This window comes from Bos javanicus, chromosome 20, assembly GCF_032452875.1.
Source record: "Bos javanicus breed banteng chromosome 20, ARS-OSU_banteng_1.0, whole genome shotgun sequence".
NCBI lineage: Eukaryota > Metazoa > Chordata > Mammalia > Artiodactyla > Bovidae > Bos > Bos javanicus.
In genome coordinates, this window is record NC_083887.1 from 43,825,573 (window position 1) to 43,841,025 (window position 15,453).

At 38.0% G+C, this 15,453-nt stretch overlaps 1 long non-coding RNA gene across 1 annotated transcript in view; it reads left to right on the plus strand.

Annotated features, from left to right (window-relative positions):
• Positions 1 to 1,991: 1,991 nt before the first annotated feature.
• The window catches only part of LOC133233362 (uncharacterized), a 30,442-nt gene continuing 16,980 nt past the window's right edge, over positions 1,992 to 15,453 (plus strand). Inside the window, exon 1 of the long non-coding RNA XR_009731693.1 lies at positions 1,992 to 2,221. This is a non-coding gene — a long non-coding RNA (uncharacterized LOC133233362). The remainder of the gene's footprint in view (positions 2,222 to 15,453) is intronic.

Sequence of the window (15,453 nt, forward strand, 5' to 3'; positions counted from 1 at the left end):
ACTGGAAAAACCATGGCTTTGACTTTATCACAAAGTGATGTCTCTACTTTTTAATATGCTGTCTAGGTTGGTAATAGCCTTTCTTCCAAAGGGAAAGCATCTTTTAATTTCATGACTGCAGTTACCATCTGCAGTGATTTTGGAGCCCAAGAAAACACTTTGTCACTGTTTCCATTGTGTCTCCATCTACTTGCCATGAAGTGATGGTGTAAGATGTCATATTAGTTTTTTGAATGTTGAGCTTTAAGCCAGCTTTTTCACTCTACTCGGTCATGTTCATCAGGAGGCTCATTAGTTCCTATTTGCTTTCAGCCATAAGGGTGGTGTCATCTGCATATCTGAAGTTACTGATATTTCTCCCTGCAATCCTGATTCCAGCTTGTACTTCATCCAGCCTGGAATTCACATCATGTACTCTTCATATAAGTTAAATAAGCAGAGTGACAATATACAGCCTTGACATACTCCTTTCCCAGTGGAACTAGTCCATTGTTCCATGTCCAGTTCTAACTGCTGTTTCTTGACCTTCATACAGATTTCTCAGGAGGCAGGTCAGGTGGTCTGGTATTCCCATCTCTTGCAGAATTTTCCACAGTTTGTTGTGATCCACACAGTGAAAGGCTTTAGCATAGTCAATGAAGCAGAAGTAGATGTTCTTCTGGAATTTTCTTGCTTTTTTGATAATCTAATGGATGGTCACAATTTGATCTCTGGTTCTTCTGTATTCTCTAAATCCAGCTTCTATATCTGGAAGGTTTCAGTCCACATACTTTGAAGCCTAACTTGAATGATTTTGAACATTATCATGCTAGCATGTGAAATGAGCAAATTGTATGGTAGTTTGAAAAATCTTAGACATTGCCCTTTTTGGGGAATGGAATGATTACTGACATTTTCTAGTCCCATGGCCACTACAGAGTTTTCCAAACTTGCTGGCTTAGTGAGCACAATACTTTAACAGCATTGTCTTTCAGGTTTTGAAATAGCTCAACTGGAATTCCATCATCTCCACTAGCTTTGTTCATAGTAATGCATCCTAAGACCCACTTGAAGTCAGACTCCAGGATGTCTGGCTCTATGTAAGTGGCCATGCCATCATGGTTATCCTGTCATTAAGACCTTTTTTGTACATTTCTGTGTATTCTTGCCACCTCTTCTTAATCTATGCTTCTGCTAGGTTCTTACAGTTTTTTTTTTTTTTTCCTAAACTGTTCCCATCTTTGAATGAATTGTACCCTTGGTATCTCTAATTTTCTTGAAGAGATCACTAGTCTTTCCCATTCTATGGTTTTTCTCTGTTTGCATTGGTCACTTAAGAATTATTTTCTCATATCTCCTTGCTTTTCTCTTGAACTCTGCATTCAGTTAGGTATATCTTTCCTTTTTTCCTTTGTTTTTTGCTTCTCTTCTTTTCTCAGCTGTTTGTAAGCCCTCCTCAGAAAACCATTTTGCTTTATTACGTTTCTTTTTCTTGGGGATGGTTTTGGTCACTGCCTCCTGTAGAATGTTGCAAACATCTGTCCATAGTTCTTCAGGCACTCTATCAGATCTAATCCCTTGAATCTATTTGTCACTTCCACTGTATAATAACAAGGGACTTTTTTACTTCAAACCTGAATGGCCTAATGGTTTTCCCTAGTTTCTTCAATTTAAGTCTGAATATTGCAATAAGGAGATCATGATCTGAGCCACAGTCAGCTCCCAGTATTGTTTTTGCTGACTGCATAGAATATCTCCATCTTCACCTGCAAAGAATATAATCAACCTGATTTCGGTATTGGCCTTCTGGTGATGTCATCTGTTGAGTCATCTCTTGTGTTGTTGAAAGAGGGTGTTTGCTATGACCAGTGTGTTCTCTTGGAAAAATTCTGTTAGTCTTTGCCCTGCTTCTTTTTGTACTCCAAGGCCAAACTTGCCTGTTACTCCAGGTGTCTCTTGACTTCCTACTTTTGTATTCTAGTTCCCTATGAAGACAAGTACATCGTTTTTTGTTGTTAGTTCTAGAATGTCCTGTATGTATTCATAGAAACGTTCGACTTCAGCTTCTTTGACATTAGCGGTTGGGGCATAATCTTGGATTACTGTGATGTTGAATGGTTTACCTTGGAAACAAACAGACCATTCTGTCATTTTTGAGGTTACACCCAAGTACTGAATTTTGGACTTTTTTGTTGACTGTGAGAGCTGTTCCATTCCTTCTAAGGGATGCTTGCCCACTAAGGTGTGGTACTTATTTATGAATGCCCTGTTTGTTTCATAAGATTTCTCTGCTCTGGACACTGGGAACTCAATTTCTGGCTTTGTATGATACCTAGATTTAATTTTCTCCTGTGGTAATTTGTCTTTCCTAGTTTCAGTGACTTTTCTTATGTGTCTTCAGGTAGATACTCAGCTGATGATTCAAGAAGACTTCTATAAGGCTTTGAGAACTCTGTCCTTCATATCTTCCTCCATTTGAATACATTGTACAAATTTTATTGACTTTCTTTTCTCAAATTTTGATCTCTGGTATTGGAACTCAATGAAATTGTAGGACTCTATGTTTATTGTTTTATAATTTCTTTATATGTATGTGATTTATTCCAAGTACAACATGGCTGATTGTTATATGTAAGTGTGATAGTCTTCTTTTCAATGGTAAAAAACAAATTTTAATTATTAAAGTTAATTATTTTATTATCACTTTATACTTACACTGCATAATCAAAGATTTTAAGTGCTTTTAAGAAACACTTCTTACTTTGTAATAAGCTCTTCAGTGTTTTCTGAGCTTTATAAAGAATATATTTCTGTTTTAACTAACTTTTTTGGCATGATTGTATATACCTCCCTGCTCAGAAATACAGACTAAATAGTAACAATAAGCAGAGTGCTAAGGATAAAAATTATAATGATGTCTATAATGTATGTTTGCTAAGTCTCTTCACTGTGTCCTACTCTTTGCAACCCTATGGATTGTAGACCTGCTGAGCTCCTCTGTCCATGGGATTCTCCAGGCAAGAATACTGGAGTGGGTTTCCATTTCCTTCTCCAGGGAATCTTCCTGACCCAGAGACTGAACCTGCAACTTCTGTGTCTCCTGCTTTGCAAGTGGATTTTTTACCACTGAGCCATTGTGGGTAGTGATAATAATAACAAAATATTTTAAAATATTACACAGTTCTGTTCAGTTCAGTTGCTCATTCATGTCCGACTCTTTGAGACCCCATGAACCACAGCACGCCAGGCCTTCCTGTCCATGACCAACTCCCAGACTCCACACAAACCCATGTCCATCAAGTCAGTGATGCCATCCAACCATCTCATCCACTGTTGTCCCCTTCTCCTCCTGCCCTCAATCCTTCCCAGCATCAGGGTCTTTTCAAATGAATCAGCTCTTTGCATCAGGTAGCCAAAATACTGGAGTTTCAGCTTCAACATCAGTCCTTCCAATGAACACCCAGGACTGATCTCCTTTACAATGGACTGGTTGGATCTCCTTGCAGTCCAAGGGACTCTTCAAGAGTCTTCTCTAACACCACAGTTCAAAAGCATCAATTCTTTGGCACTCAGCTTTCTTCACAGTCCAACTCTCACATCCATACATGACCACAGGAAAACCCATAGCCTTGACTAGATGAAATTTTGTTGGTAATGTCTCTGCTTTTTAATATGCTGGCTAGGTTGATCATAACTTTCATTCCAAGGAGTAAGCATCTTTTAGTTTCATGGCTGCAATTACCATCTGCAGTGATTTTGGAGCCCCCAAAAATAAAGTCTGACACTGTTTCCCCATCTATTTGCCATGAATTGATGGGACCAGATGCCATGATCTTAGTTTTCTGAATGTTGAGCTTTCTCTTCTATAAATTTGATACAGATCTTGTAAAAACTTTCACATTTTGAGTTTTATATAAATATCATACATTAAAATTTTAGAAGTGGAAATGATTATTAATTTTTATTGGATAGATTTACCCTTCCCAAATTTGATAGTCACATAGGTTTTATAACTAAATTAATTATATTTATTTAAAAGAATTTCTAATCTTTCCTATTTTTACCTCTCATTATTAGATCTTTTATATAACAACTTCACATCTGGAATTATATTTATGAATTGCATGGTTATAAGGAGTGTTTTATGAGATTTTTATAAATATAAACTTAAAATTATTTTTTACTAGGAAATATCTTTTATTTGCCTCCACACTTAAATATCTACTGAATAATTTAGTTTTTTTCAATCTCATTATTTTCCCTTTATTCATAGATGATGTCCATTTTAAAGGAAAGAATCCTATAGAAAGCCCAAGTGTCTTTGTCTTTGTCCGTCTTTGTCTCTTTGTCCTTATTAATCTGTTTAGCTTGTGTAGCTTTTTCATTATTCTTACACATTTTAAAAACTAGAATATATCTAGGTTTGACAACTTTTCACCAAATTCTCATTTACAACTAATCATGAGACTTAATGGAGAAGGAAATGGCACCCGACTCCAGTGCTCTTGCGTGGAAAATCCCATGGATGGAGGAGCCTGGTTGGCTACAGTCCATGGGGTCGCTAAAAGTCAGACACGACTGAGCGACTTCACTCTCACTTTTCACTTTCCTGCATTGGAGAAGGAAATGGCAACCCACTCCAGTGTTATTGCCTGGAGAATCCCATGGACGGAGAAGCCTGGTAGGCTGCAGTCCATGGGGTCACAGGGAGTTGGACATGAGTGAAGTGACTTAGCAGCATGAGACTTAATTTTTCAAGTTATTGTTTTTATCCTCTGTCAGCTCTTTTTATGTGTAATTCTGATCACCTCTAAGTCGTACCTTATATCTTATGTATTATTTCACCCTCTTCAAATAGCAATTGTCAGTCAGACTTAAAAGAAGCAATGGGTTTTTAAAATAGTACTTTGTTTATGTGACTTGACAAAAGAACTGAACAGAAAATGCAGCTTGCTCAGCATCTTTATTTCATCACTTGACCCTGGAGCTACCTCTGTGTCTTTGCTCATTAACATGGGGCACATGCATCTGCTGAGCTTGAGAGTAAAGACGTATGCAAATCCCCTTGACACACAGAAGCCACAGTCTAAGTTTCCAACAGATTATTTTTTATCAAACCATTCAATCGTGAAAGAAATCAACTCTGAATATTCATTGGAATGTTCATTGGAAATCAACCCTGATTCATTTGGAAACAAACCAACCCTGATGCTCAAGCTGAAGCTCCAGTGCTCTGGTCACCTGATGCAAAGAGCTGATTCATTGGAGGTAAGACCCTGATGCTGGGAAAGATTGAGGGCTGAAGTAAAATGGTGTGACAGAGCATGAGATGTTTGGATGGCATCACCAACTAATTGGACATGAGTCTGAGCAAACTCCAGGAGATAATAAAGGACAAGGAAGCTTGGCATACTTCAGTCCATAGATCAGAAAGAGTCAGACATGACTTAGTGACTGCACAACAATTTTTATTTTAAACATTTGCTTCAATGAATATGCTAAAACCGTTGACTGTATAGATTACAACAAACTGGAAAATTCTTAAATGGATGGTAATACCATACCACCTAACCTGCCTCCTAAGAAATCTGTATGCAGGTCAAGAAGCAACAGTTAGAACCAGACATGGAACAACAGACTGGTTCCAAATTGGGAAAGGAGTATGTCAAGGCTGTATATTGTCACCCTGCTTATTTAACTTCTATGCAGAGTACATCATGTGAAATGCTTGGGTGGATGAAGCACAAGCTGGAATGAAGATTGCTGGGAGAAATATCAATAACCTCAGATGTGCAGATGACACTACCCTTATGGCAGAAAGTGAAGAAGAATTAAAGAGCCTCTTGATGAAAGTGAAAGAGGAGAATGAAAAAGCTGGCTTAAAATTCAACATTCAAAAAACTAAGATCATGGCATCCAGTCCTGTCACTTCATGGCAAATAGATGGGGAAACAGTGGAAACAGTGGCTGACTTTTATTTTGGGGGGCTCCAAACTCACTGCAGATGGTGACTGCAGCCATGAAATTAAAATATGCTTGCTCCTTGGAAGAAAAGCTATGACTAACATAGATAGCATATTAAAGCAGAGACACCACTTTGCCAACAAACATCTGTCTAGTCAAAGCTGTGTTTTTTCCATTAGCCATTATGATGTGAGGGTTAGACCATAAAGAAAGCTGACTGCCAAAGAATTGATGCTTTTAAAACTGTGGTGTTGGAAAAGACTCTTGAGAGTCCCTTTGATTACAAGGAGATCAAACCAGTCCATCCTAAAGGAAATCAGTCCTGAATATTCATTGGAAGGACTGATGCTGAAACTCCAATACTTTGGCCACCTGATGCGAAGAACTGACTCATTAGAAAAGACCCTGATTCTAGGAAAGATTGAAGGCAGGAGAAGTAGAGGACAGAAGATGAGATGGTTGGATGGCATCGCTGATTCAATGGACATAAGTTTGAGCAAGTTCCAGGAGTTGGTGATGAACAGGGAAGCCTGGCATGCTGCAGTCCATGGGGCCACAAAAACTGAGTGGCTGAACTGAACTAACATGCACATATTTCATGGCCTGCAGGCTCACTCACAGTAACTCATGACCAGATACATTTCCATAGATCCAGAATTTCCACAGCAAATGAGGTATTGTGATTTCACATTCATCTTAATGTTTTAATTTCCAAACAAGCATTATTTTGAAAACATTATTGTGAACAACAGATCCAAATGTTATTGTCTCAGATGGTTCAAGGTCAAGTAAACTTAATTTCATTCTCTTACTTTCAGCGATTTTATTTTCTCAAGATTCATACTTCTCTTTTAACTGTTATAATGAAATGTATGCATTGTATATAGTGTTGCTACCTTTATAAACTATATGGATATACTCCATATTTATTCTTCTTGCTCTAATTTCATGGTGGTTGTGCCTTAAATCATATTGAGAACCCACATTTTTTCTCAATAATTGCCCCATTTCATTGTAATCTGTTTTTAAGAACTTATTCTCATTTACCCTTTAACTACAGTATTTTTCAATTATAGGCTTTTCTGGTTCTGTACTGCAGTCATTTTTATAAATCCAAGTTTATTTTATTTTTCTTTGGTGGAAATTGACATAAAAAATCCTTGACTTTCAGATAATTAGAAAGGAACAGCATAAGGGTTTAAATTAACTATAGTTTGCTCTCACTGGTTTATAGATTTGTATATTTGGGAGAAAAGTATGCAGAGCCAAATCTTAAAGCAGGGCAGTAAAGTCCTTTATAAAATTCATTGAACTCAAAAAAGTTATAGCACATATGTGGAACTGATAAAAAAAATGAACACATCATTTTGATTGAAATATAGATGAGTTATTAGCTTCAAGTGTAAAACACAGTGATCCACTATTTTATAGATTATACTAAATTTAAAGTTATCATAAAATATGGATATTTTCCCTGTGCTGTACAATATATTCTGTATCTTATTTTAAATTTGTATTTAATTTCCTACCCCTGTCTTGCCCTTTACAGCCTTCCCTCTCCCCATTGATAACCACTAATTTGTGCTCTATATCTCTAACTCCATTTCTGTTTTTTCATATTCATGCATTTATTTCATTTTGTAGATTTCACAGATAAGTGATAAAAATAGTATTTTTCTATCTCTGCTGACTTAAATTCACTAAGCATAATATCTTCCATGTCCATCCATGTTGATGCAAAAGGTGAAATTTCATTCTTATTTATGGCTAATATTCCATCCTCTGAGTGTGTGTGTTTGAGAGAGAGAGAGAGACAGAGACAGAGAAAGAGAGACATGTTATTTATCCAGTCATCTGTTAATGGACACTTAGGTTGCTTTTATGGAGAAAGCAATGACACCCCACTCCAGTATGCTTGCCTGGAGAGTCCCATGGATGGAGGAGCCTGGTGGGCTGCAGTCCGTGGGGTCGCTAGGAGTCAGAAAGGACTGAGCGACTTCACTTTCACTTTTCACTTTCATGCATTGGAGAAGGAAGTGGCAACCCACTCCAGTGTTCTTGCCTGGAGAATCCCAGGGACGGGGGAGCCTGGTGGGCTGCTGTCTATGGGGTCGCACAGAGTCGGACACGACTGAAGCGACTTAGCAGCAGCAGCAGCAGGTTGCTTTTATAACTTAGCTATTGTAAATAGTGCTGCTATGAACATTAGGGTACATGTATCTTTTCAAATTAGTGTTTTTCTATTTTTGGATATATACCTATGAGTGGAATTGCTGGGCCATATGGTAGTTCTAGTTTTAGTGTTTTGAAGAAACTCTAAACTGTTTTTCATAGTGACTGGATCAATCTACATGTCCCCAACAGTGTACAAGGGTGCCCTTTCCTCCATATCCTCACCAATGTTTGCTATTTGTAGACTTTTTGATAAAAGCCATTTTGACAGGTGTGAGATATCTTTTTTGTGGATTTTAATTTGCACATCTCTGATTAAAGTGTTGAGCATCTTTTCATGTACCTGTTGATATCTGTATGTAGTCTGGAAAAATATTCCAGTCTTCTGGCCATTTGTTGTCCATTTGTTAGATTGTTTGTTATTGAGTTGTGTGTACTGTTCATATATTCTAGATATTAACTCATTATTGGTTGTATTATTTGCAGAGACTTTCTTTTATTCAGTAGTTTGGGTTTCCCTGGTAGCTCAGCAGTAAAGAATCTGCCTGAAATGCAGGAGACCCCTGGGATCGATCCTTGGGTTGGGAAGATCCCCTGAAGAAGGAAATGGCAACTTCCTCCAGTATTCTTGTCTGGAGAATCTCATGGATAGAGGGCCCTGACAGGCTACAATCTGGGGTTGCAGAGAATCAGACACGACTGAGCGACTAAGCACACACTTTGAACAAAAGCTTTAAAGTTTAAGTTGCTCTCATTTAATTAGCTCTCACTTATTTTTACTTTCATTTCTTTTGCTTTGGGAGATAGAAAATAGTGCTACAATTTATGTCAAAAAGGTTCTGCCTACAGTTTATTCTAGGAGTTTATTGTTTCTTATTGTAGATTTAGGTCTTTAATCCATTTTGTGTGTACATATAGTGTGAAAAAGTGTCCTAATTACATCCCTTTTCATGTAGCACTCCAGTTTTCTCAAAACAACTTATTAAAGAGACTGCATTTTCCTCACTGTATATTCTTACTTCCTTTCCTATACATTAACTGACTTTATGGAGCTGACTATGGCTCAGATCATGAACTCCTTATTGCCAAATTCAGACTTAAATTGAAGAAAGTAGGGAAAACCACTAGACCATTCAGGTATGACCTAAATCAAATCCCTTATGATTATACAGTGGAAGTGAGAAATGGATGTAAGGGACTAGATATGATAGATAGAGTGCCTGATGAACTATGGACTGAGGTTCGTGACATTGTACAGGAGACAGGGATCAAGACCATGCCCATGGAAAAGAAAAGCAAAAAGGGGAAATGGCTGTCTGGGGAGGCCTTACAAATAGCTGTGAAAAGAAGAGAAGTGAAAAGCAAAGGAGAAAAGGAAAGATATAAGCATCTGAATGCAGAGTTCCAAAGAATAGCAAAAAGAGATAAGAAAACCTTCTTCAGCGATCAATGCAAAGAAATAGAGGAAAATAACAGAATGGGAAAGACTAGAGATCTCTTCAAGAAAATCAGAGATACTAAGGGACATTTCATTCAAAGATGGGCTCAATAAAGGACAGAAATGGTATGGATCTAACAGAGGCAGAAGATATTAAGAAGAAGTGGTATGAATACACAGAACAACTGTATAAAAAAAGATCTTCATGACCAAGATAATCATGATGGTGTGATCACTGACCTAGAGCCAGACATCCTGGAATGTGAAGTCAATTCTGCCTTAGAAAGCATCACTACAAGCAAAGCTAGTGGAGGTGATGGAATTCCAGTTGAGCTATTTCAAATCCTGAAAGATGATGCTGTGAAAGTGCTGCACTCAGTATGCTAGCAAATTTGAAAACTCAGCAGTGGCCACAGGACTGGAAAAGGTCAGTTTTCATTCCAATCCCAAAGAAAGGCAATGCTAAAGAGTGCTCAAACTATTGCACAATTGCAGTCATCTCACAGGCTAGTAAAGTAATGCTCAAAATTCTCCAAGCCAGGCTTCAGCAATACATGAACCGTGAACTTCCAGATGTTCAAGATAGTTTTAGAAAAGGCAGAGGAACCAGAGATCAAATTGCCATCATCCACTAGATCATGGAAAAAGCAAGACTGTTCCAGAAAAACATCTATTTCTGCTCTATTGACTATGCCAAAGCCTTTGACTGTGTAGATCACAATAAACTGTGGAAAATTCTGAAAGAGATGGGAATACCAGACCGCTTGACCTGCCTCTTGAGAAACCTATATGCAGGTCAGGAAGCAACAGTTAGAACTGGACATGGAACAACAGACTAGTTCCAAATAGGAAAAGGAGTATGTCAAGGCTATAAACTGTCACCCTGCTTAATTAACTTCTATGCAGAGTACATCATGAAAAACGTTGGGCTGGAAGAAACGCAAGCTGGAATCAAGATTGCCGGGAGAAATATCAATAACCTCAGATATGCAGATGATACCACCCTTATGGCAGAAAGTGAAGAGGAACTAAAGAGCCTCTTGATGAAAGTGAAAGAGGAGAATGAAAAAATTGGCTTAAAGCTCAACATTCAGAAAACGAAGATCATGGCATCTGGTCCCATCATTTCATGGCAAATAGATGGGGAAACAGTGGAAACAGTGGCTGACTTTAATTTTTTGGGCTCCAAAATCACTACAGATGGTGGCTGCAGCCATGAAATTAAAAGATGCTTACTCCTTGGAAGGAAAGTTATGACCAACCTAGACAGCATATTGAAAAGCAGAGACATTACTTTTTCAACAAAGGTCCATCTAGTCAAGGCTATGGTTTTTCCAGTGGTCATGTATGGATGTGAGAGTTGGACTGTGAAGGAAGGTGAGCATCAAAGAATTGGTGCTTTTGAACTGTGGTGTTGGAGAAGACTCTTGAGAGTCCCTTGGAGTGCAAGGAGATCTAACCAGTCCATTTAAAGGAGATCAGTGTTGGATGTTCATTGCAAGACTGATGTTGAAGCTGAAACTCCAATACTTTGGCCACCTCATACGAATATACCCCTATATTCTAAATAGGGCAATTATTCTGCGTGCAATTTAATTACTGCTATGTTCTAAAGTCTCTGATGTTGGGAGGGATTGGGGGCAGGAGGAGAAGGGGATGACAGAGGATGAGATGTCTGGAAGGCATCACCGACTTGATGGACATGAGTTTGAGTGAATTCTGGGAGCTGGTGATGGACAAGGAGGCCCGGTGTGCTGGGATTCATGGGGCCGCAAAGAGTCGGACATGACTGAGCGACTGAACTGAACTAAACTGAACTGGCTTTAAGTGCATCATCTTTGGCGAGAAATACTATGGGCCTTTTGACAGAGATAGCATTAATCTATAGATTTCTTTGTGTTTTATGGATCTTTTAACAATATTAACTTGTGTAATCCATGGACATGGGATATCTTTCCATTTCTTTGCATCATCTATAATTTCCTTTATCAACGTTTTATACTTTAGAGCATAGGTCTTTTTTTCTCCTTAGTTGAAGCTTATTCTTATGTATTTTATTCCTTTGATGTGATTTTAAATGAGATTGTTTTTTGCTTTATTCTCCTGATTAGTCATTATTAGTATACAGAAAAGCAAAAAATTTTGTATCTCAATCTTGTATTCTGCAACTTAATTTATTACTTCTAATAGTTTTTGAGTGGAGATTTTATGGTTTTCTTAGTACAATATTATGTCCTGTGCAATAGTGACAGTTTTATTTCTTTGTTTCCATTATGGATCCTTTTTATTTCTTGTTCAATTCCTGCAGCAAGGACTCACAATACTATGTTAAATAGAAGTGGGCAGGAGTGGGCATCCTTGTCTTTTACTGATTTTAGAAAAGAAAAATATCTTTCAGCTTTTCATCATTGAGTATGATGTTAGTTGTGAGTTTGTTATAAATGATCTTTATTCTGTTGAGGTATGTTCCCTCTATAGCAACTCTGATAAGAGTCTTTATCATGGGTGGATGGGAGGTAGATCTGGAGGTGAATGCGTTAGAGCCAAGGCTAGATATGAGCCTTGCACTCTCCTATGCTTTGTGGTCATGGCTCTCTGGTTGAAAATAGGTGCGTGTTCCAACGTGCTGGAGCTGAAGTCCTTAGGATCAGGTCCATGTTGACACTATTCATTCAAAGTGTGCTGTCCTTGGCAAAGCACTTCACCCCAGTGGCTAGCAGCATGGAAGCAAGAAGAGCTGAAGTGGGTGCCTAGTGCAAGCCTGGGTATGTACTAGGCCAGTTCCAGCACACCAGTTAGAGCTCCAAAAAGCTCCCAATCCACCACCTCTGTGAGTGTCAACGATGGCTGCCCTCTCCCTTTCAGAGGCAATGCTATGTCCAAGCAGCACTGTCTCCCGAATGGGCAATCCTCCATAGTGGTAGTGTTTGCCTAGTAGAGAGCTGTGCTGAAGCCAAAGTGGGCAGAGCTGGCTCTCAATGTAGACAAGGCACATGCTGGGACGGTTCTGGCACATCACTAAGAATTCTAGACAGTTTCAACCTGTTTCATCTACCTTGCTTCTGGAAGTAAGTAATAAGCAAGCATTTACATGTTCTTCACAAGCAAAACCTTGGTTTCTTACAGCCTTTCTGTAAGTACCAATGTTTTTTTTTTTTAATTTATTTATTTTAATTGGAGGATAATTACTTTATAATATTATATTGGTTTTGCCATACATCAACATGAATCCACCATGGGTGTACACGTGTTTCCCATCCTGAGCCCTCCTCCCTCCTCCCTCCCCATACCATCCCTCTGGGTCGTCCCAGTGCACCAGCCCCAAGCATCAAGTATCATGCATTGAACCTGGACTGGCGATTCATTTCATATGATATTATACATGTTTCAATGCCATTCTCCCAAATCATTCCACTCTCTTGCTCTCCCACAGAGTCCAAAAGACTGTTCTATACATTTGTGTCTCTCTTGAAGTCTCGTATACAGGGTTATCATTACCATCTTTCTAAATTCCATATATATGCGTTAGTATACTGTATTGGTGTTTTTCTTTCTGGCTTACTTCACTCTGTATAATAGGCTCCAGTTTCATCCACCTCATTAGAACTGATTCAAATGTATTCTTTTTAATGGCTGAGTAATACTCCATTGTGTATATGTACCACAGCTTTCTTATCCATTCATCTGCCAATGGACATCCAGGTTGCTTCCATGTCCTGGCTATTATAAACAGTGCTGCGATGAACATTGGGGTACACGTGTCTCTTTCCCTTCTGGTTTCTTCAGTGTGTATGCCCAGCAGTGGAATAGCTGGGTCATAAGGCAGTTCTATTTCCAGTTTTTTGAGGAATCTCCACACTGTTCTCCATAGTGGCTGTACTAGTTTGCATTCCCACCAACAGTGTAAGAGGGTTCCCTTTTCTCCACACCCTCTCCAGCATTTATTGCTTGTAGACTTTTGGATCCCAGCCATTCTGACTGGCATGAAATGGTACCTCATTGTGGTTTTGATTTGCATTTCTCTGATAATGAATGATGTTGTGCTCAAACACATCTTTTCATGTGTTTGTTAGCCATCTGTATGTCTTCTTTGGAGAAATGTCTATTTAGTTCTTTGGCCCATTTTTTGATTGGGTCATTTATTTTTCTGGAGTTGAGCTGTAGGAGTTGCTTGTATATTTTTGAGATTAGTTGTTTGTCAGTTGCTTCATTTGCTATTATTTTCTCCCATTCTGAAGGCTGTCTTTTCACCTTGCTAATAGTTTCCTTTGATGTGCAGAAGCTTTTAAGGTTAATTAGGTCCCATTTGTTTATTTTTGCTTTTATTTCCAATATTCTGGGAGGTGGGTCATAGAGAGTCCTGCTGTGATCAAAACCACTATGAGGTACCATTTCACACCAGTCAAAATGGCTGCAATCCATAAGTCTACAAATAATAAATGCTGGAGAGGGTGTGGAGAAAAGGGAACCCTCTTACACTGTTGGTGGGAATGCAAACTAGTACAGCCACTATGAAGAACAGTGTGGAGATGCCTTAAAAAACTGGAAATAGAACTGCCTTATGACCCAGCAATTCCACTGCTTGGCGTACACACTGAGGAAACCAGAAGGGAAAGAGACACGTGTACCCCAGTGTTCATCGCAACACTGTTTATAATAGCCAGGACATGGAAGCAACCTAGATGTCCATCAGCAGATGAATGGATAAGAAAGCTGTGGTACATATACACAATGGAGTATTACTCAGCCATTAAAAAGAATACATTTGAATCAGTTCTAATGAGGTGGATGAAACTGGAGCTTATTATACAGAGTGAAGTAAGCCAGAAGGAAAAACACCAATACAGTATACTAACGCATATATATGGAATTTAGAAAGATGGTAACAATAACCCGGTGTACGAGACAGCAAAAGAGACACTGATGTATAGAACAGTTTTATGGACTCTGTGGGAGAGGGAGAGGGTGGGAAGATTTGGGAGAATGGCATTGAAACATGTAAAATATCATGTATGAAACGAGATGCCAGTCCAGGTTTGATGCATGATACTGGATGCTTGGGGCTAGTGCACTGGGACGACCCAGAGGGATGGTATGGGGAGGGAGGAGGGAGGAGGGTTCAGGATGGGGAACACATGTATACCTGTGGTGGATTCATTTTTATATTTGGCAAAACTAATACAATTATGTAAAGCTTAAAAATAAAATAAAATTTAAAAAAAAATGAAGTTAAAAAAAAAGAACAGTTCAACTTTAATATTTTTATATCTTAAAATCTGCAATATATTATCAATATGTAAAATTAACAAATGTTATCAAAATATAATTAATTTAATTTTTAACTAATTAAATTTTAGCACATTTTAAATTCTCAAGAATTTTATAAGTGCTATTAGTTTTATATTTTTATTACAACATATTAAACGTATTTTATATCTTTAATGCAATTCTAATTCAATTAAGAATAAAATATTGCTCCTCTGTGAGTTCTCTGTATAATTGGAGAGTCAGACATATAAATAGATAACAAAACAGTGTGTTATTTGCCATACAGAATCATTGCAGAAGGTGCAACAGTAATAGTAACAAAGTAGAGGCGAATTATATTTGGTATTGGATAAAGGTCAGAAAGACCTTTATGGTGGAGATAACATCTAACGTGAATTTAGAACATGAGTACAGTTTACCATGAGAATAACAATATAGACTTAATTATCTAGGAGTAAATTTAGAATCATTTAAAAGAGGGAAAATGTCCACATACAGAATTTAGACACATAATGCATTATATACAATGTGGGCACTAATAATTCTCTAATCAAAATTATTAAAAATAAGAGCACTTTGAAAACTTTCACTGTTAAGAATAGTATTCTCTGTCAATAATATATTTTTAATGT